The sequence below is a fragment of the Lepus europaeus genome, chromosome 8, assembly GCF_033115175.1.
Source record: "Lepus europaeus isolate LE1 chromosome 8, mLepTim1.pri, whole genome shotgun sequence".
Taxonomy (NCBI): Eukaryota; Metazoa; Chordata; class Mammalia; order Lagomorpha; family Leporidae; genus Lepus; species Lepus europaeus.
Window position 1 is genome coordinate 37175926 of NC_084834.1, and position 24971 is coordinate 37200896.

A 24971-nucleotide genomic window follows, 5' to 3' on the forward strand; every position below is an offset into this window, starting at 1 on the left:
CTGTGCATAGCAAGTACTTAAGATGATAAATTCAAAACTACTGAGACAGGAAGAAAAATAATATGAGATTAGTAGAATGAGAGTAATTAGGAGAGAGCTAGCGGGAGATTGCAAACATTTCTTTTTCACCTTGGCATATAGAACATCTCCATGTTATTTCTAAGAATGGATGGCAGTTGCCTTGATGCCATAGGTAACAGAGCTGGTGATAAAGCTTCTGCAAATGCCCAAGACAGCTATAAAATCAGGCTTTTTTTTTTTTCTGGGCCCAGAGCTGTGGTGTATGGGCTCCAGTTCCAGTCCCGGCTGCTTCATTTCCGATCCAGCTCTCTGCTATGGCCTAGGAAAGCAGTAGTACATGGCCTGAGTCCTTGGGCCCCTGCATCCGCGTGGGAGACCTGGAAGAAGCTCCGTGATCCTGGCTTCAGATCCGTGCAGCTCCTGCCATGGCGGCCATCTGGGAAGTGAAACAGCAGATGGAAGATCTCTCTTCTCTCTCTCTCTCTCTCTCTCTCTCTCTCTCTCTCTCTCTGTAACTCTGACTTTCAAATAAATAAATAAATCTTTTTTAAAAATACTTTTCAAAGATAACTAACCAAAACGAATCTTCTTTGCCTATAACTAAGGACTCCCCACTGAACTACATGCCACTTCTATTTACTATATACAACAACTGTGTCTGTGTCTCCCATGATCTAACTCCAAAGCATAACTTTTTTTTTTTTTTGACAGGCAGAGTGGACAGTGAGAGAGAGACAGAGAGAAAGGTCTTCCTTTTTGCCATTGGTTCACCCTCCAATGGCTGCTGCACTAATCTGAAGCCAGGAGCCAGGTGCTTCTCCTGGTCTCCCATGGGGTGCAGGGCCCAAGCATTTGGGCCATCCTCCACTGCACTCCCGGGCCACAGCAGAGAGCTGGCCTGGAAGAGGGGCAACCGGGATAGAATCCGGCGCCCCGACCAGGACTAGAACCCAGTGTGCCGGCACCGCAGGTGGAGAATTAGCCTAGTGAGCCGCGGCGCCGGCCCGCATAACTGCTCTTCTATAACTCATGTAGACTATTCAAATGATGTGACTCTGCTAGTGGGCTGGGGTCTTCTCTGTGGTAACGTCTCTCTATTTGAAGTAGTCAGGCATATAGGCTAAAATTGATTAGAATTGTGAACTGGAAGATCACGCCTTCGCCACGCCCCTGTGTGACTTCATGCCCTACCTGATGCCTTCACCATGCCCCTATGTGTCCTCATCCCCCTACCTGGCCACACCTGGGTGCCCACCAGCCAATCAGGTTAATTAACCACTCCCCTTTGGAAGTGGGTTAAAAGCCAGGACACGGTGTGGCCTGGCCCTGCTCTTCTTCCCTGGCCTCTTGTCAGGAGGGGGCTTGCGGTAGCTCCACGCTCAGGACACATGGCCTTCAGGCCATGTGCTCTAGGCTTCCTGGCCTAGATGCTCTTCCACGTGGCTGGTTCCTGGTGCTCGGTATGAACCCCTATTTACCTCTCTCTTAAATAAAGCTCTCACTCTCTTATGCATCTTTCTCACTAAATAAAAGCTTAAAACATACCATGCTGCCTCATTTATCTGTGCTGATATTTAGAATTCTTCTCTAAATATTAGGCAATAACCCTCTCGGGCTTATTAATATCGGGGATTTAGTAATAAGCCCATGGTGAAATCGTATGGCACCCCAAATTCCGGTAGCACATGTGGCACCCCAGATAGCACTTCTGGGAAACTTAAGAGGCCACATTTTTAGTGTAGATTTTAGGGGGTCTTTTCCGATTTCATATTCACAATTCCTAAGTCATATTCCGACCTTTGCTCGGTGGGTCCAGTAGTACCCCTTCTTATCTCTCCTGTGACAGCCTCCGCACAGTCTATACATGCCAGCCAATCACTAATCTCAAACTGTGATGACGTCTTAACGCTGTTCACTTTGACTGAGGCACTGACAGCAGCTGTTTTCATTATCCCGATCCCTGGACTGGCTGCACGGGCACATGGAGAGATCAATGAGCTGGCTTCTATATTAGAAAAGACTGCTAACGCCACTGCTACTGCCTTAACCTATTAATGATGAACTGGGCCAGGTTCAAGAAGGTGTTTTACAAAATCACACAGCCATTGATTACTTACTACTAAAAAAAAAAAAAAACAAAACGAATGTGAGCCATTGCCAGGAATATGCTGTTTTAATCTGACTGATAACTCAAACCTGATTCAAAGGGAGATTGGCAGATTGTATGAGAGAGTAAATAAAATACATATGTCGACTGAGAGTTTCTTTGGGAATTGGGGAAATTCCTTTGAAAATTGGAAGTGGCTATCTTGATTATTGCTCTTCCTAGGACCAGTATTTACCAATTTATATTTACGGCACTCCAGCTAGGACCATGTATACTAAACTGTCTCACACGCTTTCTACTATCCAGGCTTAAACGACTAGAAGCCATCAGACTCCACGCGGTACTTCAGACAACGCCTCTAAGGAGCCCACTTTCTACTAAGGACGCTTAGATCAACCTCCAGAAGAAAACTCTGCTTCTGTTTCCCCAACGACGCCCCTTTGCAGCATGAAGCAGCCAGAGCGGTCATTGCCCAGTTCCCCCTAACAGAAGTTAGGGTTTCAATCTTCTGGAGGTGGGAATGTGAGTAGGTAAATGGGCAATAGGCAGTCAGGGTGGTTCCCTGGTAGAAATTTGGAATGGTGACTTGCCTGCTCCCCTGCAAGGAAAAAAAAAGTTATCTTTAGCAGGTCAACGTGTCTGCTTCCTTAGGAATCTCCAAATTTGCAATTTACCATGAGAATGGCAAGGGAGTGGTCGTTCCTCCCTTGTTCTTCTGGATGGTTTTTTGTCATCAGCCAGATAGGATGGAGAATTGTAAATCAGGTCTTTTTTTTTTTTTTTTTTGAACATACTGTTTTTATTGTTTATATATGCAATGAGCTAAGATGTTTTTTCAGTACCTATTTTTGTCCACATCATTCCAAATAAGTGATCAGCATATCATTTACTATACAAAGAACTGTGCAGAGTAATGCCCATAAAATCAATATTATTTTACCAATATTTAGTAAAATTTAGATAATTTTTAAAAATTTTAAAATTTTTTTTTATAAATCTTTAAAAATATATAGCCCCAGAAATAAATCAGCAAACCTCAAGTTGCAAAACAACACTTTAGAATATTATGTAAAAACTACCCTGTACCTTAACTATTTTTTTTTTAACTTTTATTTAATGAATATAAATTTCCAAAGTACAGCTTATGGGTTACGATGGCTTCCCCCCTCCCGTAACTTCCCTCCCGCCCGCAACCCTCCCCTCTCCCGCTCCCTCTCCCCTTCCATTCATGTAAATCAGGTCTTTTGTTGAGTTCATCCCCACATTGTTGATTGACAGTTTGGTCTTCAAGGTTGTACTTAAAAGCCTCATTACCACCAGCCCTTTTTGTCTTCCTCTCTTGGAACCCCGCCTTTGCCACTATGGCAGGAGGTTTCCAACTTGAATAAATCCTACTTTACTTTCAAAAAAAAAATCCGGGCTTTTTTTCACCTCTGCTGGTTAAAGCCCCAGGCAAGCACCAGGAAGGGTGTGGGAGGGGGCAGAGCTCTACCTGACCAGCACACGCAATGCAGCCTGATCCAGGGAGGGCCGAAAGTGCCTTCCGTCCATCTTCTCACCCAGGATTGGGTGAGGGAGGGCGTCAGGGGTCCTCCTCTGCATGTTGACATCATACACAACAGTGGGGTCCCTTTCCTCTCCCACCCAAGTCACAAGTCAAGCTGATGCTCCACAAAGCCCCTCCTTGGGGCTGGCACTGTGGCACAGCGGGTTAACGCCCTGGCCTGAAGCACCAGCATCCCATATGGGGATCGGTTTGAGTCCTGGCTGCTCCTCTTCCAATCCAGCTCTCTGCTATGGCCTGGGAAAGCAGTAGAAGATGGTCCAAGTCCTTGGGCCCCTGCACCCACGTGGGAGCCCTGGAAGAAGCTCCTGACTCCTGGCTTGGGTTCGGCGAAGCTCAGGCCATTGCAGCCATCTGGGGAGTGAACCAGAGGATGGAAGACCTCTCTCTCTCTGTCCCTACCTCTTTCTGTAACTTTTTCAAATAAATAAAATACAACTTTAAAAAAAAAACAAAAAGCCCCTCTTGTTGCAGGGAGGGCAACAGAGGAGGTGAATAGGGGTCCTGACACTGAGACAATTGAGTCAGTACTAGGCTCTTCCCTTACTCTCCACCTCTCCATAGAGGTATTAGGTAGGAAGTCAGTTATGAGCTTATGTGTGTGTAACAGGCCTAAAGAGAAGACATCTATGTCCAGCATATGCATCTGCATCTCAAAGTCATCCTGATAATGTTTCAGGGGCAGCCTGGCCCTCGCATCCTGCCCTGCCCCCTTCTACCTGATAACCTGCCAGGTGGAGGTCCCCACCCCTTCTGCCTGACAATCTTCCACAATCTCCCAGGTGCAGCCTAGTATCTGCATCTCAAACACCCTGCTGCTCCCTTCCTCCAGTCTGATAACATTTGCATCCATAAAGTCCTTTGTTTCAGACTTTCAAGAGAAGTTTTTCTATTTACATCCAAAAAGCCCTCTGTTCCAAGAGGAGCAGAGGTGGGGAAGCAAGACCCATCTCCTTAAAAACCCCCAGCCTCAACTGGACTGCTCGCTCAGCTCTCTGCATCTTTGCTGAGCCGCCCGCCTGGCCTGGTCAGGTGTAATCTCCACTCAACATGTAACCTCCCTCCTTCCTCCTCCCCAGTCTCTCAGGCTCTGTCTGGAGAGGTGCCCATCCATCCTTACAGATGTTCCTTCCTAATAAACCTTGCTATTTTACCTCCCACTACTCTCTGTCTCACGCCTGAATTCTTTCTTGCGCGAAGACAAGAACCCTACAATTTCTCCGGTAACAGAGGTACCTGTAGAACAGAAACAAACGGGCAGATGTTGTGACAGAGTGGTTAAGCCTAATGGCTGCAATCCTAGCATCGCATATGGGTGCAAGCTTGCATCCCAGCTGCTCCACTTTGAATTCAGCTCCCTGCTAGTGGCCTGGGAAAAACAGTGGAAGATGGCCCAAGTGCTTGGGCCCCTGCCAAACAAGTAAGAGAACTGGATGAAGCTACTGGGTTTGGCCTGGCCCAGCACTGACTTGCAGTAATCTGTGGAATGAACCAGTAGATGAAAGATCTCTCTGTCTCTCTTTCTCCCTCTCTGTAATTTTGGCTTAAAAAGAGAGAGAGACTAGAAGGCAACCAGTCATGTCAGCAGTGTCCAGAGGCTATTTAACCTGATCATAGATATAGATACATACATTGGCCTTTAGGATGCCGGCGCTGCAGGCAGCAGCTTTACCTGCTATGGCATAGTACCAGTCCCCATTTTTTTTCATGTCCACAGATCTTAAGTAAAGAATCCTCTAAGTACTATAGCATACACATGTCTTTCTTTAACGGGCCCACCAGTAGCCTTCAAAGTTCTGGAGGCAGAGTCCTTCACACAGAACTCTGAGTTCATGAGGTTTATTTCTGTTGGTCGTGCTACATGCAATGGATACTTCCCTAATCAGGATGGTGGTGGCCTTTTTTCTCAGACATGTTCTAGCCTCACAGGACGCCCATGACTGCAAGCCTTGACTTACTCTGGAGAGACCACAAGGGCATGGAGCTCTTGCCCCTCTGATTTGTTCTCATGCTGACCCCAAAGGGGAACTGAAAGGGGAACACATTACCCTGGTGGTGTAGAAACAGACCGGTGAGCAAAGGCACAGTCCTAGGTTCCCACATCAAGCACTTGAGTATGCAGGACACTTACTGGCCTCAAATCAGTGTCCCAAAGACATGATGTCTCTTTGCTCTCTTAGTTACTCAAGACCAATGTCATTCACATGCAGGGACATCTGCCATCCTACTGAGTCACAAGACAGCCAGCATTTACTGTGCTCTTCCTACGCGCCACGCATTGGTCAAAGCATGCTATGAGCATCCCAGGAGATGTTAATTTGACTAAACTTGCACAGCTAATAAGTGATCTGGCTGAGATGTGAACACTAGCAGTAATATTCTAGAACCCAGGTGCTTCCTAGTCTTAATGGTGCTTCTTCTATGTTCACTTTTCTTTATCTTAATTTTTTCAAAATAAAAATTATAATAGCACCTTTCTTGGAGCTGACATTATGGCACAGAGGGTTAAGTGGTCAATTGTGATGCCAGCATCCCATATCAGAGTGCCTGTTTGAGTCCCAGCTACTCCACTTCTTTTTTTTTTTTTTTTTTTTTTTTTTTTGACAGGCAGAGTGGACAGTGAGAGAGAGATGGAGAGAAAGGTCTTCCTTTGCCGTTGGTTCACCCTCCAATGGCCGCCGCGACCGGCGCGCTGCCTTCGGCACATCGCACTGATCCGAAACCAGGAGCCAGGTGCTTCTCCTGGTCTCCCATGCGGGTGCAGGGCCCAAGCACTTGGGCCATCTTCCACTGCACTCCCGGGCCATAGCAGAGAGCTGGCCTGGAAGAGGGGCAACCGGGACAGAATCAAGTGCCCCAACCGGGACTAGAACCTGGTGTGCCGGTGCCGCAGGCAGAGGATTAGCCTATTGAGCAGTGGCGCTGGCCTCAGCTACTCCACTTCTGACCCAGCTTCCTGCTAAAGTGCCTGGGAAAGCAGTAGAAGATGGTTCAAGTACTTGGGTCCCTGCCACCTACATGGGCAATCTGAATAGAGTTCCTAGCTCCTGGGTTCATCATGGACCAGACCTGGCTTCTGTAGCCACTTGGGGAGTGAACCAACAGATAGAAAACCTCTTCCTCTGTATCTTTGCCTTTCTCTCTTTCTCACCTCACCTCCCTCACTCTGCTTTTCAAATAAATAAATACTCAAAACTCAGCACCTTTCTTTAAAAAAAAAAAAGATGATTTAAAAATTTAAAAAAAAATTTATTTGAAAGGCAGAGTAACAGAGAGAGAGAGAGAGGGAGAGATAGAGAGAAAGGGATAGATCTTTGATTTGTTGGTTCACTCCCCAAATGGGCACAACGGCCAGAGCTGGGTCAATCTGAAGCCAGGAGCCCGGAGCTTCCTGTGGGTCTCCCACATGGGCACAGGGTCCCAAGCACTTGGGCCATCTTCCATTGCTTTCCTAGGTGCATTAGCACGGATATGGATCAGAAGTGGAGCAGCCGAGACTCAACCTAATGTCCATATGGGATGCCAGTACTGCAGATGGCAGCTTAACCTGCTACACCACAGCACTGGCCCCAATGGCACCTTTCTTATAATGATGCTGTGAGGATTGTAAGTAATTAGTAAAGTGCTTGACACAGTGCGTTGTGCAGGCCAAATCTCAGAGTGTAGCTATAGTTTGTAGGATAGTTGATGATGTGCCAAAGTCACAGGAGTTAGTAGCCAAACCAGGGCTCCCACTCAGATAGTCTGCTCCTGGAGTCCACCCTTTAAATTTAAATATATATATTTAGGAGGGAGAAAGCCAAACAGTGCTCCCATTTGCTAGCTTACTTCCCAGGTGCACACAACAGTCTGGGCTTGGCTGGGGCTAAAGCCAGGGGGCTGGGAACCCAATCCAGGTCACCCACGTAGGTGACAGGGACCCAGTTACTTGAGCAATCACTGCCACCTCCCAGGGTATGCATTAGCAGGAAGCTGAAAGCAGGAGCTGGAACCAGGAATGGAATTCAGGTACTGCAATGTGGGATGCCACTGTCTTAATCCGCATCTTTACTTAGGCCAAATACCTGTGCCCTGAAGTCCCCTATTAACCTTCCCCACTCTTGCTGCTTTGAGCCAGCCCAAGTAGAGTCCCCAGCGCAGGAGTGGAGTGAGCACCCAGCACATCGAATGGCAGAGTGAGAACTAGTGTTGTTCCTCTCCCTTATCTGCCACCCTCTCCTCGCTGAGGGACAAACCAAGACACAAAAACACTTCCTTATTTAACTTCTTGAAAAGGGAAGCTGATTCAATCCTAACTCGTACTTCCTTCCTCGGGCTTACATAGGAGACAAAAAGCAAAGTACGTGACATAGAAGACAGGATTTAAAAATGCGGGTCTGGGCCAGCGCCGTGGCTCAACAGGCTAACCCTCCGCCTTTCGGCGCCGGCACACCGGGTTCTAGTCCCAGTTGGGGTGCCGGATTCTATCCCGGTTACCCCTCTTCCAGGCCAGCTCTCTGCTATGGCCCGGGAAGGCAGTGGAGGATGGCCCAAGTGCTTGGGCCCTGCACCCGCAAGGGAGACTGGGAGAAGCGCCTGGCTCCTGGCTTCGGATCAGCACAATGCGCCGGCCGCAGCGGCCATTGGAGAGTGAACCAACGGCAAAAAGGAAAACCTTTCTCTCTGTCTCTCTCTCTCACTATCCACTCTGCCTGTCAAAAAGAAAAGAAAAAAAAAATTTGGGTCTGTCTGTGTATTTGACTTCATCTTCCTTCTCGTTGTCATCACGCTCCCTTCCATTGAAACCGGCGGGCTGGAATGTCTTCCTAGCTTGTCATCGCGCATCGCCTGCCTCCTGCTGAACAATGCCTAGATTATTCACAGACTCACAGCTAGGCATGTGAGGCATGCTGCACATCAGATTGTGCAACAGCAACCTCGGCTGTGAGTGTGAACATTCGAATTTCAGTTTTGAAGGAAGTTGGCAATCCTCTGCTCTATCTTTTGCAATGTTATAGTGGATGGGGAGCTTTTTCTCTTTAAGAAATCTTGGACTGTACATATTACAGAAGCCAATCAGCTGACTTTGTCCTTTGTTTCTCTTCCACTATGAAGTCATTTTTAAAATCATGAGTGGATCACCGTGGCCTTCGAAGATAATCTGGATTATGAATGAAACCTTCACATATCCACCAAAAACTTTCAGCAACTCCAAGTTCTTCCAGGGTGAGAATAGCACACGATTCCACTCTTCAGCACTCTCTTCCTCACCACCTGCCCAGGTTAGTCGAGAAACGTGTCTGGGGTTGGACTCATCTCCCAGGCACCCCTCCTGCCCAGGAACCCTGAACACCTTGAAGCCATATGTTATAATATGGATCTGGCATAAAACCTCTAATCTGTACATCCTGGTCTTGAAAACACTTTCCCTCATTTTACACACACACACACACATACACACACACAATTAGATTCTTTGACCCCTAGAGAGCAGCGCCCTCTTACTTTGCACCCTCAGATCCTACACTAGCCTAACACACAGTAAACAGATATGACATGCTGTTGAACAATGAATTATTTACCCAGAACCCATGTGGGTGGTATCATGTTTAAGGGACACACTTCAGCTGGCAGGAGTAATTAAAAATAAATAGCATTGCTTATTCAAACATCTGTGGGACATTCAAAGAAATCCAAACACACAACCCTCAACAGCACTTCCTAGAGCCCCCCTCTTCTCATTCACTCCTTTTCATACCCACCACTGCTCCAGCTCAGCCTGCTTGATCAAGCCTTCCTTCCAGAAGAAAAATACTGACTTTACCATGCCACCTACCAAAAAGTTTTCTTTTCCTCTCCCTCAATAACTTCTTACGTAGCTAGATTTTGCTTCCATCCAGACCAGAAAAATTCTTGCTTTTTTGAATGGAAGGGCAGAGAAACTGGGTTGAAAATGGTAAGAGTCTCATTGAGGCCTGGAGAAGAGAGGAAATATGTGAACACTCGTATTTTCATAATTATTCCTATCACAGTTAACGAGAATGAAAGAGTTTAAGGAGCAGCCATTTAGCCTAGTGGTTAAGGTGCTGGTTGGGATGCTTGTATCTCATATCACACAGCCTGTGTTCAAGTCCCAGCTCTGACTCCGGATTCCAGCTTCATGCTGATGTGCACCCTGGGGAGCAGTAGTGACAGCTGAAGTCCTTAGGTCCCTGCCACCCACGTGGGAGACCCAGTTTGAGTTCCCAGCTCCTACTTTAGCCTGACCCACCCCCAGCCTTTATGGGCATTTGGAAAGTGAACCAGCAAATGGAAGATCGACCTCTCCCTCTCTCTTCTTCTTCTTAAATAAGAAAATGCTTTTGTAAAGATAATAAGAGAGAGAAGGTCTCTGCAGCCAATGAAGAGGACCTTGTCCACATCTTTGCCTGTGGCTGTGTTCAGTAACTTCAAACACACAACTGTTCTAAAATTTTATCTGTATGTATCCCTATTATATTTCCTTGGAGGAAGAAAATTGATTCTTAAATCATCCCCAAAGAGGACTTTTCCAAAAGTAAGAAAGTTTGAATTGATTACCATATATTGGGTTCTTCACGAAAATTAACAGCAAAAAACCGATTCCTTTGCTCACCAAGAAATGGGTCATGATCTTCATTTACCTCCTTCTTGCAAACTCCACTCAGAGTTAGCTGTTGATCAGAAACCACGACTGCAACACCACTCTGGATATGTCTTCCAACCAGAATGGAATCATGTAGTAGGAGCTACCCTAAGAACCTAGAAGGAATGTGTTGGCCTTGGTAGTAAGGGAGGACAGGCAGTATCAGATTTCCACGTTTTAGAATTGACACAAATAGTGTGCTGTGTCATACAGGGTCAAAACACTGTGCAGCATATGCATGGACACTTTTGTGCTTTTCTCAGTATTTTCTCAGATTGATATTTTCTCTTTTGGATTTTGTAAATTTACATTTGAATATCCCAATATATTTCCACTGGGCTGAGGAAAATAAGGGAAGGGCTATGCTTTGCCTCTGTTTAGGTTGAGGGAAAATGGAAAGAAAAACTATTTGGGGTAAGGTCTTGGTGGGGAGGGTTACAAGACAGAGACTTAATAGTTTAAAAATAAATCTGGGGGCCAGCACTGTGGCATAATAGGTTAAGCATCCACCTGCCGTGCTAGCATCCTATATGGCAAATCCTGGCTGCTTCACTTCCGATCCAGCTCTCTGCTTAAGGCCTGGGAAAGCAGAAGATGGCCCAAGTGTTTGGGACCCTGCACTCATGTGGGAGACGCAGAAGAAGTTGTTGGCTCCTGGCTTCAGATCAGCTCAGCTCCAGACATTGTGGCCAACTGGGGAGTAAACCAGTGGATGGAAGACCTCTCTGTCTGTAACTCTACCTCTCAAATAAATATATACATCTTTTAAAATCTTTTAAAAAATAAAAATAAAAAATGAATCTTTCAGTGGCCAGCACTGTGGTGTGGCAGGTTAGGCCACTGCCTGTAGTGCCAGCATCCCATGTGGGCATCGGTTTGAGTCCTGGCTGCTCCACTTCCAATCCAGCTTCCTGCTGATGTGCCTGGAAAGGCAGCAGAAGACAGCCCAAATGCTCTGGCCCATGTGCCCATGTGGGATACCTGGATAAAGCTCCTGGCTCCAGGCTTTGATCTGGACCAGCCCTGATCATTGTGGCCATTTGGGGAGTGAACCAGCAGATGGAAGACTTCTCTCTCTGCCTCTTTCTTTCCTTCTCTGTAACTCTGCCTTGCAAATAAATAAATCTTTTTTGCAAAATGACTCTTTTGGGGAAGGCATTGTGGTTAAGCTGCTACTTGTAATGCCAGTATCCCATCTGAGCACTGATTAGAGTACCAGGAGCTCCACTTTCACTTCAGCTCCTTGCTAATGTACCTGGGAAAGCACCAGAAGATTGCCTGAGTGCTTGGACCCCTGCCACCCATGTGGGAGATCTGGACGGTGTTCTAGGCTCCTAGCTTTGGCCTGGCCCTGCCCATTGTGGCCATCTGGGGAGGGGAATGAACCAGCAGATGGAAAATTAATCTCTCCCTCTCTCTCTCTCTCTCTCTCTTTCTCTCTTCCTGAGGTTCTGCCTTTGAAAGAAAGAAAGGAGATCCAGCTCCCTGCTAATGTGCCTGGGCAACCAGTGAAAGATGGCCCCAGTAACACAGTCACATGGGGGACCCAGAAGAATCTCCTGGCTCCGGGCTTTGGATCAGCCCAGCTCTAGCCATTGTGGCCATTTTGGGAGTTAACCAGCAGATGGAAGATCTCGTTTTCTCTCTCTCCATAACTCTGTCTTTCAAATAAATAAATGAATCTTTTTTAAAAAAACAAAGTAAAAAAAAAAAAAGAAAAAGAAAAAGAAAATGAATCTGTGTGTTTGTGTTAGAGACAAAATGAAAGTATGTAAAAATTAAAGAAAAAATATTCAAATATCTACTTTCACCATAATTTTCCTATTAGACCCCAGCCCTTCCCCCTCTCAAGCTCTGCTTATTTGCATAATTCTTGCATCAATGTTCTCAAAGCTTCCCAGCTTTCTCTTCTGTTTCTCTTCACTCCCATTAGTGAATTACCACAAACTCATCAGTTTAACACATCAGTTTTAACACAATCCAATTATTACCAAAGGTCACAATTCCTTTTTTTTTTTTTTTTAAATATTTATCTATTTATTTGAAAGTCAGAGTTACACAGAGAGAGAGAGAGAGACAGGTCTTCTATCTGATGGTTCACTCCCCAAATGACCGCAATGGCCAGATCTGCACCAATCCAAAGCCAAGAGCCAGGTGCTTCTTCTGGGTCTCCCACATGGGTGCAGGGGCCCAAGGACTTGGGCCATCTTCTACTGCTTTCCCAGGCCACAGCAGAGAGCTGGATCAGACATGGGGCAGCCGGAACTAGAACCAGTGCCCATATGGGATGCCGGTGCTTCAGGCCAGGGCATTAACCTGCTGTACCACAGTGCCGGCCCCACAAAGGCCAGAATTCTAAAATGGCTCTTACTGGGCTGAAGCCAAAGCATCAGCAGGCACTGTTCCCTAGCTTTTCCCAGCTTCAAGAGGTGGCCCACATCCTTACCTCACGATCCTGTCTTCTACCCTCAAGACCAGGAGTCAGCATCCACAGCCTCTCTCTAGCTCCGACACTCCTGCATCCATCTTCCATTTTAATAAGGTCATTTGTGATTGGAGTGCACCAACAAACATAATCCAGGGTAATTGTCCCATTTCAAGATTTAAAAATTAGGGGCTGGTGATGTGGCACAGTGGGTAAAACCACCACCTACAACACTGGCCTCTCATGTGGGCATCAGTTCATGAACTTGCTGCTCCACTTCCAATTCAGGTCCCAGCTAATGGCCTGGGAAAGTTGCAGAAGATGGCCCAAGTGCTTGGGCCTCTGCTACACACATGGGAGAGCCAGAAGAAGCTCCTGACTCCTGGCTTCGGCCTGGTCCAGTCCCAGCCGTTATCACCATCTGGGGAGCGAACCAGCAGATGGAAGATCTCTCCATCTCTCCCTTTCTCACTGTAACTCTGATTTTCAAATAAATAAATCAATCTTTAAAAAAAGATGTAAAAATGAATCGCATCTATGAAGTGCCTTTTCCCATGGAAGGTGTTACAGTCACGGGTTCTGGAGATCAGGATGTAAACATCTTTGGGAGACCAATATTCTGCCTTCCACACTTTGGTGTTCCACGTTTACCACCACTCCAGCTTGGCCACCTTTCAACAAGATGCCGAGACATGAAATAACTGACGTCCCCAGCTCTCTCCATTAACTCCTTTTCTGAGAATCCAAAGCCTGAGCAAACGCCCTCCTGGAGTCACTTCTCAAACCTCCTCCTTGCAAGTGCTTTCTGTCCAGTCGCGAGCATCATCCCTTTCCTCTTGGGAAATCTAATTTTCTGAGCCTGATTTCATTTTAGACCTCTTCCATGAACACTTGCTGCATCTCCCTAACCATGAGTCAGATACTTTCTGTCTCTGAAATCCCATTAAATTGTTTCCCTTTAAATACATACCTAATGTTGTATACACACATAACATATATGAATACAAATAATCTACATTTATTTACGATATCTATATATGTTTATGTAGTATCTATGATAGTGTTTGTAGGTGTCTACTGCATACAAAATTCATTCATGAGTACTTTGAAACCTTACCACAATGTAAACATGTTGTTATTATTTGGCAAGTGAAAATTTACAACAAGATAAATTTGGTATTAATTATTTGATGTTATGCAAATTTTATACATAAGAGAACAAAATCATATTGTTAAAAGTCATACCATTGGGGCCAGCACTGTGGTGGAGTGAATAAAGCTGCCACCTGTCACTCCAGCGTTCCATATGGCCACCAGTCCAAGTCTCGGCTGCTCCTCTTCCAATCCAGCTCTCTTCGATGGCCTGGGAAAGCAGAAGATGGCCCAAGTCCTTGGGTCCCTGCATCTGTGAGGGAGACCTGGAGGCAGCTCCTGGCTCCTGGCTTCAGATCAACCTAACTCAGCCATTGTGGCCATTTGGGAGTGAACCAGCGGATAGAAGCCCTTTCTCTCTGTCTCTCCCTCTCTCTGTCTATAACTCTGCCTCTCAAATAAAAAATAAATAAACCTTTTAAAAAAGTCATACCACTGATTCAAATGTCTCTTCTGTTATACCATGGCCCTGTGATTTCAATCCATTGGTGCCTTATTTTAACTTTCCTTACTAAAGTCAATGCTGAAGTTACAGACTGTTTCCCTTCTTTCATACCTGCTATTATGCTCAGTGCTCAATAAATATTTCTTCAATTCTCTCTCTCTCTCTCTCTTTTTTTTTTTTTTTTTGACAGGCAGAGTGGACAGTGAGAGAGAGAGACAGAGAGGAAGGTCTTCCTTTTTTTCCGTTGGTTCACCCTCCAATGGCCGCCATGACCAGCGCACCGCAGCCGGCGCACCGCACTGATCCGAAGGCAGGAGCCAGGTGCTTCTCCTGGTCTCCCATGTGGGTGCAGGGCCCAAGGACTTGGGCCATCCTCCACTGCACTCCCGGGCCACAGCAGAGAGCTGGACTGGAAGAGGGGCAACCAGGACAGAATCCGGCGCCCCAACCGGGACTAGAACCCGGTGTGCCGGCGCCGCTAGGCAGAGGATTAGCTTGTTAAGCCACGGCGCCGGCCAGTAATTATAATTAAGAATTGAGGCCGGTGCCGTGGCTCAACAGGCTAATCCTCCTGCCTAGCGGCGCCGGCACACCAGGTTCTAGTCCCGGTTGGGGCGCCGGATTCTGTCCCGGTTGCCCCTCTTCCAGGCCAGCTCTCTGCTGTGGCCCGGGAGTGCAGTGGAGGATGGCCCAAGTCCTTGGGCCCTGCACCCGCATGGGAGACCAGGAGAAGCACCTGGCTCCTGCCTTCGGATTAGCACGATGCGCCGGCCGCAGCGGCCATTGGAGGGTGAACCAACGGTAAAAAGGAAGACCTTTCTCTCTGTCTCTCTCTCTCTCACTATCCACTCTGCCTGTCAAAAAAAAAAAATTATAATTACTGCTCCTGGATTTTGCCTGCTACTCTACATTGTACCTGCTCAGTTGACTAACAACAGGGCACCCTTTGATCTTGTTAATTCCCTTTAACACAAATCAACATCTCTTCAGAAACAGAACAACCTCGTATTGGAGATGGAGCCTGTCACCTCGGTAAAAATTAGTTGTTCTGTCTGTACCAGGACAAAAATAGGAAAATTAGTCATGATATGCTGGCTGAATAAGCCTCTGAAATATTGTGAAATTGTTACTCAAATTGACCACTTCCCTGACTGATCCGCTGTGACCCCATGGCACCTAGAAAAGTACTGATACTTAATAGAGTATTTAAACAATGTTGGCTTCATTAATAAACTTCTTTAGTTGTGACTATTAAATACCAAAACAAGAACTCATTTAGTCAAATGTTATAAGAAATGAGGCAACTAAATGAAAAATCATCAGTCAAAATGGATATTTATTTGAACCGATTTGTTAGACTGACAAGAATGAGTTTGTCAGTCAAAACAGCTGATCTTCATGTAAACCCAAAGACTATCTAAAAGAGATCACTTCATTAATAGCAAATACCCTTCCAAAACTGTTGACACATTTTCAGGGTAAATATGGGGATTGATACACTTTAGGCTTCATGAAAAGGCATGAAGCTGATTCCACGTAGTTATAGGAATAAAATTTTGTTTTATGAAGTTTTTAAATTTTTCAAAAGGGGAACTGGCGCTGTGGCATAGTAGGCTACCCCTCTGCCTGCGGTGCCGGCATCCCATATGGGTGCTGGTTTGTGCCCCAGCTGCCCCTCTTCAGATCCAGCTCTCTGCTTATGGCCTGGGAAAGCAATAGAAGATGAGAAAGACCTGGAAGAAGCTCCTGGCTCCTGGCTTTGGATTGGCCCAGCTCTAGCCATTGCAGCCATTTGGAGAGTGAACCAGCAGATGGAAGACCCCTCTGTCTGTCTCTCCCTCTCTCTGTCTGTAATTTCGCCTTTCAAGTAAATAAATAAAACTTTATTTACAAAAAAGAAGAAAGAAAGAAAAGAAGCCAGACTTACCATTTGAATTATTTTTGGGATCTGCCTAGCCTTCAGATTCTGACTATTGACAGAGAAATGTTTTTAAGCCAGGAGAGCATGTGAGAATGTACTCAGTACTGTTCAAGTATGTTCTAGAGCAAAAATCTCTGTGAATGATTCAGTTACAGAATAGAATTTACCAAAGTCAGTGCAGTCCTTTTTTTTTTTTTAAAAAAAAGATTTATTTATTTATTTGAAAGAGTTACTGAGAGGCGGGGCGGGGGGGCGGCGGGGATCCATCTTCCATTCGCTAGTTCACTTCCCAGATGGCTGCAACGGCTGGAGTTGAGCCGATCTGGAGCCAGGAGCCAAGAGCTTATTTCAGGTCTCTCACGTGGGTGCAGGGGCCCAAGGTCATCTTCTACTACCTTCCTAGGCCATAGCAGAGAGCTAGATTGGAAGTGGAGCAGCCAGGACTTGAGCTGGTGCCCATATGGGATGCAGGTAGAGGTTTTACCCTCTACGCCACAGCACCAATCGCCATATCCTTTCTTATTCTTGAAGAAAACATGCCAGTTCTCAAACACACAAAATGTGACACATTCTGAAAAATGCCCACTGTATACAAATTGCATTTGTCAAAGGAAAGACATCAAACTTCCACAATTTACTTAGGATCTTCCAAATTCGCATCAAACTCAATATTCTGTTTGTTATAAAGTCACAAATTACATGCATAAAATCATTCAAAACAAAGTATTTTCTTTAGGCTCCTATGATAGAGTAAGTCAAATGACTTTTGGGGGGAGGCAGAGTAAGAAGCTGTATTCTTATCCACACTTTATTTAAACACTGCTATCTTCATACATGTTCTGTTTAATGTGAGAAATGCCACTGGAGGTGAAGACTGGCCTGCCCTTGTCATGCGGAACTGCTTCAGAAAGAGGAAAGACCTAGAGGTTTGGTACAGGGGCCTTTCCCACACTCATACCACCCCCAGCCATGGCTGACCACCAGCCTATTCCTCCCAGCTGCAACGGGAGCTCTCCGGAGACCAGGGTCTGCTGAACACTTAGGTTGGGGGACATTTTCTATTCTCTAGAGTCAAGAATGTACATCTTACTGCTGCTGCTGTAGAGTAGTAGGTTAAGCCTCTGCCTGCAGAGCCAGCATCCCATTTGAGCGCTGGTTCAAGTCCTGGCTGCTCCTCTTCTGATCCAGCTCCTTGCTGATGCACCTGGGAAACCAGCAGGGGATGGCCTAAGTGCTTGGGCCCCTATACCCACGTGAGAGACCAGGAAGAAGCTTCTGCCTCCTGGCTTCAGTTTGGCCCATCCCTGGCTGTTGCAACCATTTGGGGAGTGAACCAGTGAATAAAAAATTTTCTCTCTCTGTCTCTCTCCTCACTTCTCTCTGTTAAAAAAGAAAAGGAAAAAAAAAAGAAAATAAATAGGTTCTTAACAGAAAGTGTGCCTTACATTTTACCCCTGAACATGCCTTGGGTAAGGGGGAGACAAGGCTCCCCTGTGTAGGAGCCACTATTTACATTTCTAAGTCTTGTTAGAAATCTGACCTTTTTGGACAAAACAGGAAATGTTATTCATGCTGAAAATGGGAAGTTTACTATATCTGCAATTTTCCTCACAAAATCTCTCCTGCTTGTCTAAGCCTCCCCCAGGAACAGCTAAGATATTAAAAATGTACTAGTCTGTGCACCGTAATTACAGGGAGATGTTGCAAATGTTCAAATCCTCAAAATTTACTATGGGAAATATTTTCCTTATAAAATAGAGCATAGTAAATAAAACTAATGTATTGTTATCAGGTACACATTGAGAGTTATTGCAAATTAATTTTGAGAAGAGAATAATAAAGGAGGTTAAAGCCAATATAGATTGATGATTGAACTCAGTTGCTAACCAGACAGTCATTCTCTCTCACACCCAGCCTCCACACAAAGACAAATCACAGCCTTTCACTGTCTTCCAGAACACTGAAGGTGCACAGGATCAGCTGCGATTATTTATAAGAGTGTTAGTTCTAGGAGAGCAGGGGCTGTATCTCTCTTCCTGTACCTAGCGCCAAGGCCTTGCAATCTAATGAATGAATAGATGAATCAGTGTTTAGCTTGTTCCTGAGATAAAAGTGCTTGGCCCTTCCAACTGTTCTCTAACTGCTCTTTTTCACAAGTGTTTCTCTCGCTTTACTTCTAGCAAGCAAGTGGACAGGCAAGCCAGCAGGCATCTTTGTGCACTAAACTCCTAGTAAGCAATAGCATCATACGCAGAAAATTCACCACTACCTTCAAAACAAGTCTTTCCCAACACAAGCTTAACTAGGAGAAATTCTAACAGCTGTGGGCAGGTATCAGACTCACTGGGAGATGCCATGTTGAAGTTGCATTGCAGTTCACCATGCAATTAATAAGTACCTGCTGTCTTCCAGATGCTTAGGGGACAACTGAGCTCCACGAGAAAGAGAAGAGATTGGAAACGGGTGATATAAATAGTAAAGAGGTACTTAGCCTCTGTAACAAAAAGAGGCTTCCTAGAGGTGCTGAAATATCAGAGCAAAGAAAATGAGGAAATGAAAATGATCATTAGCACGAGCATTGTGGCGCCGTGGGTGGAGCGGCTGCCGGTGATACTGGCATCCCGTATGAGTGGCTGCTTGAATTCCATCTGCTGCACTTCTGATCCGCTCCCTGCTAATGCACCTGGGAAAGCAGCAGCAGATGTCCCTCAAGTACCTGAGCCCCTGCCACCCAGGTGGGAGACCCAGATGGAGTTTCAGGTGCCTGACTTTGGCGTTGAAGCCATCTGGGGAGTGAATCAGCAGATGGAAGACTCTGTGTGTGTGTGTCTGTGTGTGTGTACACTGAAGTGGTTCTGTATCGCCAGAGCACTGAGTGTAAGGGGTAAGGAGGGGATGAGACCTAGAGGAAGCTCTGAGCCAGACTGCAGAGGTCCTATGGGCCCTGCAAAGACTGTAGTGAGCCACTAAAGGATTAGCGGTGGGGCTATTTCCATCTACAGGAATCGCCCTGTGGCCCCAGACTTCTCCTCTGACTGCTCCCTTTCTTCATCCTTCGCTCCTGTGTATTTCTTTTTCTAAAAAAATTATTTTATTTTATTGCTTATTGGAAAGGCAGAGAAACAGAGACAGAGACAGTGACAAAAAAAGAGCTCTTATCTCCACTGATTCATTCCCCACAAATACCCACAACTGCTGTGGCTGGACCAGGCTGAAGCCAGGGGCATAAAACTCAATCCATGTCTCCCATACGAGTGACAGGGAACATGGTGCTCATTGGCTGGAAGCCGGAATCAGAAGCCGGCAGAGGGGCTGGTGCTGTGACATAGCAGGTAAAGCCACTGCCTGCAGTGCTGGCATCCCATATGGGTGCCAGTTCGAGTCCCAGCTGCTCCACTTCTGATCTAGCTCTGTGCTATGGCTTGGGAAAGCAGTAGAAGATGACTCAAGCCCTTGGACCCCTACACCTGCATGGGAGACCCTGAAGAAGCTCCTGGCTCCTGGCTTCAGGTTGCGCAGCTCCAGCCATTGCGGCCATTTGGGAAGTGAACCAGTGGGTGGAAGACTTTCTCTCTCTGGCTCTGCCTTTCAAATAAATAAGTCTTAAAAAAAAACAAAAAACAAAAAACAAAACCCAGCTGAGCCAGACTGGAACCCATGCTGACATTCCAAGAGGTATCTTAACTACTGCACCAAACACCCACTCCACCTCTGTCTATTTCTTTTCTTTTGTGTTCTGGACATCATCTACTATGCTTTGGGAAGCGTTGTGAGCAAAACATTACCAGCTTACAAAATTGAGTCTTTTCCCCCAGAGACTACGCAAAGTGTTACATGGGACAATATCATTTTCACTGCTTATGGTACAGGCTACAATGCATTGATAAAACCAAGGACATTCAGATGAAAATGTCAAAGACCTCAAATACTATATTCAAAATGTATGCCCAACAGTTGGTTAATCCTGCTAAGATCCAAAGTGGAGAAAAGAGGGAAGTTTGTTTACATTTGGAGACATTTAACTCTCGGAGGACACTGCTTTATTTCACCGATTACTCACTTTTAGATAGTCTGGTGTGTCCTAAATGGTCACTGTGATGACATGTCCTCAGGTGATTATTTTTAGACCTAGGATGGGAGAGGAGAGGAAGAGTGGTGATGACAGAATTTGAAGGCCATAAACTCTATCAAGTCCAGAGTAAACTTCTTCCTCCCAACAATCTCATCTTCTAGTTCTTACTTCTTCGTCCACTTCCGCCGGTGTTAAAAGGGGCACAAATTGAGGGCTGTTGGGTGGGTGAAAGGACAGGCTGATTTGAAAATATGCTGGTGCTCTGAAATTCATTTACCAAACTGGTATATTGAAACCCTACCCCGCAACATGATGCAATTTGGAGATAGGACCTTTAAGGAGGTGATTGAAGCTAAATAAGGTCAGAAGAGTGAAGCCCTAATCCAATAAGGCTGGGTGGGGTCCTTAGAGATCTCTGCCCCCCATCTTACCCTCCCACCTTCTCTTTTTCCTGTGACTCCGGGAGCTGAGGGAGTTTTATGTGAAGCATGTCTTTGTATGGTCCAAGCCACACCTCTGCCAGAGGGTTTTTAGCCTTTCCAAGTAGACAGAGGAGGGTCCCCCCTCTTCTCCATTTGTGTTACCTATGGAGGACACTGTGCTTGTGGGAGTGGGCACAGGTGGGACCTCCATCCGAGGGGAGGTGCCTGCTGCAGTACAAATTCGGCCTTTGCCCTCCATCCCAATCACCCAGCGGCCTCTCTCCACACAGCTCTGGAAGAATTGTGAGGAATAATTTTTCAGAAATGGTTCAATGTTGGCATCTGAGTATTTCTTCTTATATTCATATAACACTGCTAGGCCCTCTTTAGAGCCAATGTTCTTAAAAATCTCAGCTAAGAAATCACTCTTTGCCCTTTGATGATTTTTCATCTACTCGAGATACTCCCTTTTCGGTTTCCTTACCAGACTTGCTCCCAGTCTGGTCCATACTGTGCTTCATCGTCCAGCAGAGATAAGCCTCTAGCTCTAATTCACTGTTGTCAATCATCCATCGATGGTCTAGCATCTTGGGCCCTTCTAATTTGTATAAGGTCTGCCGTAGGGTCTTTAGAGTCCTTATGGGGAATTCACTTTTTTTTTTTTTTTAAGATTTTTTATTTATTTATTTGACAGGTAGAGTTACAGACAGAGAGAGAGAGACAGAAAGAAAGGTCTTCCTTCCATTGGTTCACCCCCCCAAATGGCCACTACGGCCAGAGCTGCGCCAATATGAAGCCAGGAGCCAGGCGCTTCCTCTTGGCCTCCCGTGCGGGTTCAGGGGCCCAAGTGCCATCCTCCATTGCCCTCCTGGGCCACAGCAGAGAGCTGGAGCAGAATGGACTAGAACCCAGAGCCCATATGGGATGCCAGCGCCACAGGTGGAGGATTAGCCTAGTGAGCCACAGCACCGGACCCATGGGGAATTCACTTTTTCATCACTTTAGATTCCCTCTGGGGAAGACCTTCATGAAAATGTAGATATCAGAAGAATTCTGTCCAGATTAATGCTGCTGATAGGGTCAGGCAATAGTCCAACTGTTCTCCGGAGGTGCTTCATAACAAGCTCTGAGAATTAAGGCCGAGTGGATCCCCTGTTTTCCTTCCTCTAGAGCTTCAACCTGGGAGTCTAGTGTCAAGGTGTGAGGCCATGCGTCAGGTCTTTCAGTACTCCAGGGAAGCCTCCCAGGTCAGGCTCGCTACTGAAACAGCAAAATCATGGTGCCAATTTCACAGCTATATAGTTCTCATCTTCTCCAACTTCTGCCATATGTATGCTGTAGGTGAATCTTAACGCATGAACGTGGCCATCAGAAACTGATCAATATGGCCAGACAGAAACTTTGGCTTTATCTTCTAGACTCAGGGTTGCATCTGTCTGTGTCAGATCAAAGATATTTTAATTTGTACATATTTTACATTTGTTCTATAGAGACTGCCAAAGCAGCAATTCACCCAACTTTCAGAAATACCAGGAGGAACCAGCTGGCCACGTGACTATACCTGTGTATGATGTCATTATCAAAGGTCTTTCCTTAGCAACCTCATACACCTAATGTCATGTGAGCTCTTCCTGAATGCCATTCTCACTTGACTCCGTGAATAATCCTAGAAGGCTGAGTCACAGAGAGATCACCTGATGGGCTGGGTGAGCAGCCTCCCCTCTGTCGTTGTGTGCCACTGCCATCCTTTCCTCCGAATGCCACTGGAGTTGTCAGAACTCAACTTTCCATATAAGTTTTAAATTTCTATCTAAGAATAAAAAGGAAAGGAGATATAAGTAAGGGACTGTATTTCACTACCCTACGCTAGAGAATGTGCCTAAGTTTCTTCTGTGAGTCTTGGAGAGAGGAGATTATGTTTTTGAGGAAGTGTTCAGATCTTCTTTGACTGTGTAGAGCTGGAGGACATCAGGTTGCTTAAGTGAGTCAAAGGTTTTTTTTTTCTTTTTCTTTTCCTTGCTCCTCGGTGGAGGAGGAATGTAATAGGTACGTCTGCACTTGTAAACTCTACCAAAAGACACTCTGTGGGCATTTCCCCAACTCCAGCTGGATATTATTCCTAACAAAATGGATAAGTGATAAGGAAACCTTGATCAGTATCTTGCTTGTGTCAAACGATGTTTTAAACTATGAGAGATTTGATTTGGGCACACAAAACATAGAAGTATCAGAGGGTTCATAGTTTTCTATATCAAACATTCTAGTCCATTCAATAATCCACAGGAACGTCCTGGGCTGTTGATACTGTAGTCGAACATTTCTCCCCTTGCTAAAATTATTTTTTTAAGTCTTTACTTTTGCTTTATTTATTTGAAATATATATATATATATATATATATATTCCTATATATTCCTTCTACTGGTTCACTCCCCAAATGGCTACAACAGCCTGGGGTTGGGCAAGATAAAAGCCAGGAGTCAGAAGCTTCCTCCAGGTCTCCTGTGAGGGTGCAGGGATCCAAGGACTTGGGTCATCCTCTACTGCTTTCCCACATGCATTAGCAGAGAACTGGATCAGAAGTGGAGGAGCTGGGACTGGAACTGGTGCCCATATGCGATGTGGGCATTCAAGCTGTGGTTTGAATATACCCACACTGAGTGTACCACAGTGCTGGCCAGATAAAAGTATTTTTTATTTACTGTTTAATTAATATTTAAAATAAAATATTTTGGTGAATTTTTCCACTTTTTGGGTCTTGCTTTCAATGTCATCTTAAGGAAGCATTTATCATAGTTGAGGTTTATCTTATTTGAGATTGATATTTGAATGTTGTCTGCTGTAAATTTCATGAGAGTACAGGTTATGTTTGCTTTTCCTTAACAATGCATCCCCAGCATCCAGCACAGTGTGCAGCATCTACTAGTTGTTCACTAACAATTAGTGGATTACTATTTTGGCTATAACTGGAGTCCAACAGGTGAATACAGAATCACAAGGATAATTCGGTACCCAGTAGAACACTAGAGATGAATTGGGATCATTTCATTAAACCAGAGTCTATCTTTAGGGGATAAATCAATCCCAGTACCTAGACCCCATACGTCTATTTAAGTAAGCCCACGGCTTATTTAAAAACACACCACCCAGATGAGACACCCTTCTCTGACCTACACTAGTGGTTCCTACAATCATAGTTCTTGAATCAACAGCATCAATATCACTTGGGGCTACAATAAGTACATAAGTAGGCTTCCACCAGACCTATTGGGTCAGAGATTCTGGTGGTAGGGTCCATCTTCCTCTTTGAACAAGCTCTCTGGGTGTTTTTGGTGGGTGCTAAAGCTTGAGAGGCACTGACATATGCAATTCTCGTCACTGTTAAGTAATAGAAAGGAAACCAGTGAAAATGTGGGACCCAAGTTTCTTGATGGAACTTTGAAAAGAGAAATGAAGGAAGCAAATGAATGTTAGAGTCCACACAAATTTCTTAGCTGTGTCCAACAGTTTTCAGCCCATATGGCCTTGGGGAGAACACCCCTATCACATGTCCATGCTTACCAGAATTTTGCTGTTTTTGCAGAATCTCATTCAGAGCTTTGCTTGTCTGTATGTGAAGCACTTGAAACATACAAAGATGGCCTGGGAAAAAGCCCATTATTTAAAGACATTTATTAATCAATCACATTGATACAACTATACTATAGGATGATAGTACATAGTATTTATAGAAGAAAGGTAGCATAGTGATTAAAATAACAGGCTAGATTCAGGCTGTCTGGTTTTAAATTTGCAGTCAACCCATTCCAAGTTGTGTGTGATCAAGTTATTTTACCTTTTTGTGACTTGATTTCCTTTCATCTAACAAGAAATTCAGTAGATGTAAAAGGTTTCTCTCTCTCCCCCGCCTTTCCTTTTCTCTCTCTGTCTCACTTCACACACACACACACACACACACAGAGGGGAGAGAAAGAGAGAGCTTATTATGGTATAGCTGGCAAATTGCTCCAGATTCTGGTAAAGTCTATCCATGAAGAAACTTTTAAAAAGCAGAAAAATGCAAAAGATGTAGAAGATCGGTTTATTTTGGTGAAAAATAATGTTTGAAATGCACATTTAGATTTCTCATGATATGAACTTTCCCTGAGCTTTTGGAAAACCCTTCATATGATTTAGCGTAAGCTTCAAAGACTCCCATTGC